This window comes from Falco cherrug, unplaced genomic scaffold, assembly GCF_023634085.1.
Source record: "Falco cherrug isolate bFalChe1 unplaced genomic scaffold, bFalChe1.pri scaffold_58, whole genome shotgun sequence".
NCBI lineage: Eukaryota > Metazoa > Chordata > Aves > Falconiformes > Falconidae > Falco > Falco cherrug.
The window spans coordinates 861,158-869,414 of NW_026599496.1; the positions used below are offsets into that span (position 1 = coordinate 861,158).

At 47.2% G+C, this 8,257-nt stretch overlaps 1 long non-coding RNA gene across 1 annotated transcript; it reads left to right on the forward strand.

Annotated features, from left to right (window-relative positions):
• Positions 1–325: 325 nt before the first annotated feature.
• LOC129735214 (uncharacterized) lies at positions 326–3,656 on the forward strand. The gene is made up of 2 exons (XR_008730609.1): positions 326–420; positions 3,616–3,656. It is a non-coding gene; the product is annotated as an uncharacterized LOC129735214 (long non-coding RNA).
• Positions 3,657–8,257: the final 4,601 nt, after the last annotated feature.

Consider the following 8,257-nt stretch of genomic DNA (forward strand, 5'->3'; position numbering starts at 1 on the left):
TGGCCAGCCGGAGAGCGGACCCCTTCTCCGGGAGAGGCCGGAGCGAGGCGGCGAGCGCCGGGGAGCGCGCAGGGAAGGGAGCGGGCAGCCCTGCGCAGGGGGCGAACCCGGGGGCTGCGCCGCGGCTCCGCACTCGCGGCTCCGCCTCAGCCGCCGGCAGCCCCCGCAGAGCCGCCCCCGGCCCCGCACCGCGCCGCGCCGCAGGCAGCCCCCGGCGCCCCGGGAAGCGTTGCGGACCGACGGCTTGCACGTCGGTGGTCAGCAGAAGGCAGCTCTGCGCCTTAAGTGGCAGCGTAGAGGAAAGATGTGTCTGCAGCGAAGCAGCGGAGCGGGTCCGGGGGACAGCGCGTGTCGCAGGCGCTGGGCAGCACACGGCCTCGGGAGGGGGAACAGACGCCATGGGGCAAGCTGGGGCACAAGGTAAGCTCAAGGAGAACCAGTTGGTTAATGGGACCAAACAGAAATTACTTGAACTGTGCATGAACACTTGAGTGAAAGTAAAGACCGCTGTGCCTTTAAATGGGGACGAGGCTCGTAAGACCCAGTGAGGGTTAAGTGTGACTAAAGGTCATCGTAAACGGTTTTTCCAGGTGTATAAAGTATTTTCCTGTCGCGAAGAGCTGTGCTAGCTTTGTGGGTTTGCCCCCCAGCTCCCGTCCCCGCAGACACGCGTAGCTGGTCCCTCGGCCGTGCGGGTGCTCGATCCGTTGCGCGGCGGGCGATGGGATCCGGCCGTTGGCCGGCAGCATCAGGTCCCGAGGAGACGGTCGCTGCCGGCCTCGGCGCTCGGAGGGGCTGCGCGACGTCCCGGTGCGACATGTCCCTTCCCGGGGCTCGCCCCCCGTCTGGGTGCGAGGGGGGTGGCGGCCCGGCGAGTGGCGGGCCTGCCGGGGTGGGAGATGCGGCTCCAGGTGCTTTGGCCGCCGGCCCGGACGGTGCTTTCGCCTCTCGTTACGCGTTCGGGGGAGGCAGGAGGGTCGCCGTTACCGTCAGCGAGCCCGTGCTGCCGCCGCTGCCCGGCGCCGGGGCTGTGTGGCATCCCGGGGTGGCGGGGAGCGGAGCGATGCGCCTCGTCCTTGCAGGGTGCTGAGCTGCCCTTCCCCGGGGCCAGGGCTCGCTGCCGCTTCCAGCTGCACAGGATTTTGTCTCGCAGCCTCAGGGTGAGGGCTGGATTTTCGCGAAACGAGGAGGAGCTGCTGGCACCTTCTGTACTGGCGGGCGGCTTGATTTCTTGCTGTGCTTTTCGTACATTTTTAATAGCCCGGTGGAGTACAAATTGTAAAGGAAACTTCATACGCAGAGTTTTAGAGTTTGAAGAGAGATTATTCACCCTCCAGCTGTCGTGAGGTTTCAGCTCTCCTTCCTGGCAGGACTGATCTTCCAGTTAGAAGTGAAACAAGGTCAAACGGTTAAAAAAAAAGGTTTCCTTCTGTCAGGGCGAATCTAAATCAATCAAATTCCCGGGCACCAAAGTGTGCTGTGTAACAAATGTGAGTGCAAAGGTAAGCACGTAGCTACAGGTAGCAGAAGAGCATGTGCGAGAGAAGTTGTGGGTCTTCTCTCTAAGTTCTAACACCTTGCTCTCTGCGCTGTTCTTCTGCAAATTTGCCTGGATTTTAAGCATGGACAGAAGAGGGAGAGAACGAACATATGCATTTGATTTACTTAATAGAAAATATCTTGGCAGAAACACATGCTTGTGCTGTGTATTCTGTTAGAGTTTGGCTTTTTAAAATACTCGTATGTTCTGTCTAATGAAAAGCTGGTAGTATCTCCCATTCACCTAAGAATATATGTTCAAACATAGCTTGAGGTATGCTGCTAATCACGTTAAGAAAAATGTATAGCTTAATATCAAACTAGCTAAAGTGCAGTCACTGGGGAATATCTCGGTGCTTGTAAGCTTTAATTTAAAGAGTGCTATGAGGCTGGATTACCCGATAACCAGTACAATTGAAACAGCAATATAGCCCCTCTTTTTTGAAGGAAGACTGTAGGTCATTTTGAACAGCATAGAATCATAGAATCATTTAGGTTGGAAAAGTCCTTTAAGATCATTGAGTCCAGCCATTAACCTAACACTGCCAAGTCCATCACTAAACTGTGTCCCTGAGCACCACATCTACACATCTTTGAAATGCCTCCAGGGATGGTGAGGCCACCCTGAAACTTCCCTGGGCAGCTGGTTCCAGTCCTTGACAACCCTTTCAATGAAGAATTTTTTCCTAATGTCCAATCTAAACCTCCCCTGGGGCAACCTGAGGCCATTTCCTCTTGTCCTATCCCTTGTATCCTTGTTGGATCTGGTAGAAATGATCCCCAAATGGCAGTGTGTGAAGGATTAATTTAAATTCCAGATTCTGGTTGCCTGGCATTAGCAAAAATAAAGCTTTTGTGTTATTTCTCTTAACAGTTAAAAATTAGGTGCAGGAAAAATAAAGAGAAACACTAAGTACTGAATTCCCCCCCCCATTTACATTTTGGTAAGACAGAACTAATTTGCTCTCCTATCTGCTGTGCATCCTGGTGCTGAGCTAATCTTTTCTATGCCCTAGATTGTTATTAGCCTTGCTTGCTTATTACTGAAAGATTTACTTTCTAGGACTCCTTTTAATTCCATTTGCTTCTACACTGCCTTTTGTCTTAAATGTTATTTTTTTGTGGTGTCCTTTGAAAGATTCTTGGCCTTTTCTAACCTGGGACAAATTTATAGTAGCCTGCTCGAGTTTTCCTAATCGTTAATGATCTTCCCAGCAGGATATGTTCTTTGTCTTCTTCCTAACATGATTCGGGACACATTCTGTTTTAAAGTGCCCTTACCCTTGAACCATTGTGCTGGGATTTAGTGTATTGACCCAAACTCTAGTAGATTTTTCTTGAGGCTTTTCTGTGTCACTTTGCACAGCGCTCATAAGATACCTGCTGTCAAAGTGCTTGCATTTTAGTAATAACACCTTGGCATTGTTAAATTAAGTCTGTTTAAATTTTCCTTTGGCCGACTCATCTGTTTTAATTCCTTAAGTATTCAGGTTTGTTCTGAGACAGGTCGAGGAAAGGAGCACTTGTTCTTTACAGAGGATGAAATAGCAGAAATAAATGTGTAAATAGGCATGACCATTAGGCCATCAGGGGTGTTTCTATGGGTATGCCTGCCATGCCCAGAATGGTGTAAGAACAGTAATCCGCTTTGCAGATTTGGCTGTATGACCATATCACTATGTTTAGAGGTGCAGGCATCAATAGATGCAAGTGTTTTCACAGAATTAAGAAAACCATCTTGTCCATGCAGTCCAGCCATAAATGATGCCGAGAACAACAAATAATAGAAAAAAAAAAGTCTTTTCAGAGGCATATGAGTAAATAGAGTATTCTGTGCTGTCCTGTACATGCATGTGTGTACATGTATTCGTAGCCAGTGAGTCATGGCTCCTAAGCCTGATTTAAAAACTGAATGAGTTCATTATAATCCCCCTCCCCGCCTTCCCACCCCACCCCCCCAAAAAAAAATAAATCTGAGGAATCAATCTAATCTGCTTTACTAAATGAACATGTGAAAGTGCTTACCAGGGATAAACCTGGGGACTCTACATATTTCTCTCTTTTTTCCTCCAACAGAATGAAAACACCTTTGAGACAATAAAGGAGTTGGAAGAGGAGCCAGTGTGTCCCATTCAGTATTCTCTGTGTATCTGCGTGCACCGCTTCCCCTGTTTGGTTTCTGATCGAGACGGGAAGGACAGGGAGGGTGTAAGGACATTGCAACTCTCAGAGAGAAGATAGGCTTTTGTGCTGGCTTCAGCCAGTTCTGAGCTCTTTGGGGCTTAAATCTCCCCAGAATGGGTGTGATGTTGAGTTGTCTACTCCAGGGCAAATGGAGAGGAGGAGGGGCGCCTGGAGGGAGGACCACTGGCGCAGGGGACACCCTGAGCATCAGAAGTTGTTGGAACCACTGATGACTAGAGCTGTGACCAGGGGGGACCTCTCAGATTTCTCTGCATGTGGTACCCCAGTTGCTGGGACATACATTAAGCAGAGATTGTGCGGTGTGGCGGGAGGGTGACTTGGTTTGCAAAGGGGGAGCTCAGGCCAAGCCCCTGCAAGGCAGGTAGAACTGCAGATCCTCCCTGTGCTTCGTGTTCACCTTGCCTGTGACAACGTGCTGCAGAAAAGCTGAGCACAGCCCTTTGCTGATGCCAGCAGCTTGTGCTCCCTGCTGTGCGCCTCTGAAATATTTTGGTTGATCGTCATTTCATGGCGAGCTCTATTGTCCCCCCAGCCAGGGCTACTGCAGCAGTAGCAAACCAGGGCTTCTAGTTACTCCCCGACGCCTGCCTTCCTCCCCCTCTGCATCTCCCCAGCTCTCACAGAGGAGGGGTTGCCAGTGGTGCCTTCTCCAGGCAGGGCACATCTGCAGCTTCCATTGAATACCCTCCTTCCCTTTGAAAGCCCTGCCTCTTTCTCGCGGGTGGGGTTTGCTCATTTCCGTGAGCGCTTTTGCAGGTGGTGGTGACATGGGAAGGAAAGGGACATACAGTGCTGGAGGTAAAGAGCCGCTGCGCGTCTGTTTACACCGTGTTTGTACAGCTGAGGTGGGTACAAATCGGGGGTGGCTTTGCTGGAGAACTCTGCCAGGGATATAACTGACCGCCTGTTTGGGAGTCCCAGAGCAGCACGTTCGGTAACAGGAGATCGCTGCGCTGCCTGCCCTTGCCGTTGCTGTTGCGCATGCGGCAGTAAACACCTCCTCTGCACAAAACTGAGTCCGGGTAGAGTCCACGGAGACAGTGTTGGTAAGAATCCCAGGTGCTGCAGAAAAGCGGTCTGAGGTCTCAGCTGAGCTGTACTGCTTCAGAAGGGAGATCAGCCATAGATGCGTACGTGCTTTCTTTCTCAGAGAGGGGAAAGATGGTGTGGGATAGTCCTTTGCTCGGTGGTCCTGTGGGCATGTGCACCGGAGAGGAGCCATCACAGGCCACCTCTTCCTGAGCAAGCCACCACTGTGGGAGGCACTGAGGTGCTCAGCAGAGGCAGTTTAGGAGCGACAGGGGTGATCTGTCCCGCTGCTTGGAGGTAATCCCCTCCATACAACCCTGAGATGCAACGTACCCAGCTAGAAGGAATCCCAGTAGAGGTGGACAAAAAGATGAACACGTGCAGGTATTGCTCCCCAGCAACATGCGAAAAAATTCATCAGCCGTACATATCCTGGCATGTATCCGTTCATATGGAAGGTGAATATTTATGGTTTTTAGTGTAAGTGAAAAGTTGTTGGACAGTCTGTTTTGCCTTGGAACGAAACCATACAATTAAATTTCGCGAAGCAACCCGTGTTTCAAATCCGTGGACAAGGTGAAATGCCATGTGCGTGAGAGCGTTTCTCATCAGCGTGGATCTTTGCTGTCTCTAAAGCAGTGCAGGCTGGGGCTGTGGGTGCTACTGGAGACATGCAGCCCGCCTGCACTGCAGGAAGGTCATTCTGGTCTGACTGTCAGATGGAGCTGTATGTTGTACACTATTGTACGTGTTGTGCCAAGCTTTCTGCAGGTAAAGAAAGAAGCAGTCATGTATTTGACAACAGCAATCATAGGTGATGCTGTGAAGAAATTCAGGGAAAATCTGTGGCGCATGTGATTTTGACTACAACCAAGCTGTAATTCTGACTTGTCTTGGTCACTTTAATTAGTAATGTGTCATTAATTTAAAAATAACCGGTGCGGTTAAAGAGCATGGGTGTTGGTCAGAAATGCCTGGTTTCTCATGTGTAAATTCACCAAGTCAGAGGCACTGATGCAAGTGCCTGGATGAATCGGTAAAACAGGGCTGGGCTAGCCAGGGCTGGCACGGGCAGCGTGTGCAGCATGTAGTGGTTTAGGCAATAGCTCTAATTCAGAGTTATGGTGGAGGTGCTGAACGTGCTTGGGTTTGAAAGCACACAGTCTTCGTTAGCTTCAACGGAAACTGCAGGATTCTGCTGCGCAAATCAATGAAACTGTGAGATACAATCCACTGTTCAGGAAAGTCAGAACATGTTTTTAAGGAGGTCTCTGTTGGGAGGTAAAACCGCTGCTGAAGCGATAGCAGCGATGGAGCGTGTGTAAAAGAGCCTGGGGAGACCCGCAGCCTTCTGGAGCCAGGCAGAATATTTCCTGTTCACTTGAGCTATTGGTCACGAAGGGAAGATGCTTCCTACAAACTGGGGTTTGTTCTAATGGAAATAGGTGACTGGTGAAGAAAGAGGGCAGTGGAGAGTTGTCTTTTTTCCCCATTTTTGCAAAACGGAAGGCATTATTGTTCCAGTTTAACAGCAGGTGGCACTTGGTTCCAGTGCAAGTAGTTATCTCTTCATTGCCATAAAAAGAAATCCATACAATTCTATCAGTTCTGATTCTGAATCAAAGAATGAAAATAGCTTCTGAACAGGGTCTTGACTACTAATTCATGTGCTGTGGTATCTGCATGGTGTGTCTTCATTGCCTTTCACTAAAATTCCTCTTTCCTGTGAAACCAGTTGTGTTTGTGGGTTTGGGATCTTTTTTTCTTTCCTCTCCTTGTTCGCAGTTCCACTTGATTTTTTTCTGGTGGTGTTACAACGAACATTGTGCAGTCCTCCTAACGCTTTGTCCATCAGTAATGTTTTCACTTTTTCCTTGTTCCTGTTTTAGAGATACACTATTGTTTTCTTTCTAAGGGTTGTATTTTTGTTATGTCTTGCATCATGAGTGAATTCGAAGTACTTTCAATGGCATAATACACTTTGTAGTGTAATTTTGTGAAAATGCTTCTCTATGAATTAAAAATATCTTTTTAGATTATTTCAGGGGTAAACCCTGAATTAATCAATCTTGGATGTGGTGTTTCTGTCCTCTAGAAATACGTGAAGCTTAACTTTGTTTTTATAGGTTAAGAAGGAAAAAAGCAAACAAAGATGTTCAAAAGTGCAGACCGTGGCAAAACAAAAATGTGTGGATAAATTAATTAACATCACTAATCGGCAAATGAAACAAAAGATTACTGTAAGGAATAATGACTGTTTGAAAATGGAGAATGAAAACATGATAGAAGAAAAAGACAAAAAGTTTTTCATCTGGGGAGAGCTCAAAATTGAGTAAAGTGCCAATGAAAGGGTAAGCTAAGGAAATAATCTCTAATTCTTATTTGTAGTACTATGTAAGTGTCTTAGGTTTTCTGATACTGTGGTAGTTGAAGTAGTTTCCTCAGTGGTGAAAGCCATAGTGAGTAGTCCACTGCTTCTCAAAAAATGAAGAAAAATTCTTTTTTGACAAAATGAAGCGCACGATGGAGGTTCAAATTTATGGCCTGCTCTAAAAAAAGAAAAGGGGAAACCAAAAGAAAACCCCCACCTAAATTCCTGTGATTTCCATGTTAACACTGAGGTAAAATGCATCTTCAAAACCAGAACTGAAGACTGGAAAAAGCAGTTATTTTTGTAGGAAATGGCCACCTAGAAAAGAAAAGTAGGAACTTGGGGTTTGCTACTACTCCCTTTTCTAGGTGATTTTAGTGATCTCCGTGCAGTTGGTGTTTTCCTTTTCATTAAGTTAATATGCCCTTTGTCAGGAGAGGGGAAAAGATGATATTACCAAACCAATCTCAAAAGTCTAAAGAAGGCACACGTATTTTTATGCAGACCTAAGCAGGAGCTTTTTCTGTCTGTCCTTCAAAGGAATCTCTGCTCTAGGTGCTTTCTGTAACGTGGCTATTGGATATAGTCCAGCTTAACCTGGATCTAGCTCAGATTCCACGTGTCCCCTGCACTCCTAGGGGAAGGGTTTTAAATACTTGGGCGTATTCCATGATCTTTACAGTCAAGTCTGTGATTTTATCATAGATATTTTTTGTCTCAGTTGTTTCTGGACATCATCTTAATGTCTGTTTCACAGAAATATTTTTTATAAACCTAGTAACTTGGTGATTTCTTTCTTTCTTTCTGTGTAATGCAGTAAAATTGCCCTGAATGCCAAAGTTGCAAAGAAAGGTAAAAGACAGCCTTCAAAGCAGAGGGCTCATCAGCAGATGAGCTCTTCCAGTGGCAATCATGGTCAAGTACCGGATGAGAGCACTTCCAGTGAAACATCTGAGGATGAAGGAAGGTATGCATGTAAGGAATGTTGAAAATAAAACTTACTTAATGATAAAAATTGGCCTGAGAGCTAGAGGCAAGTTTGGGTTTTTGTTGTGTGTTTTGGTTTTTTGTAAACCTGATGCATATGAAGATTCTTGTTCTTTCATGTGACTG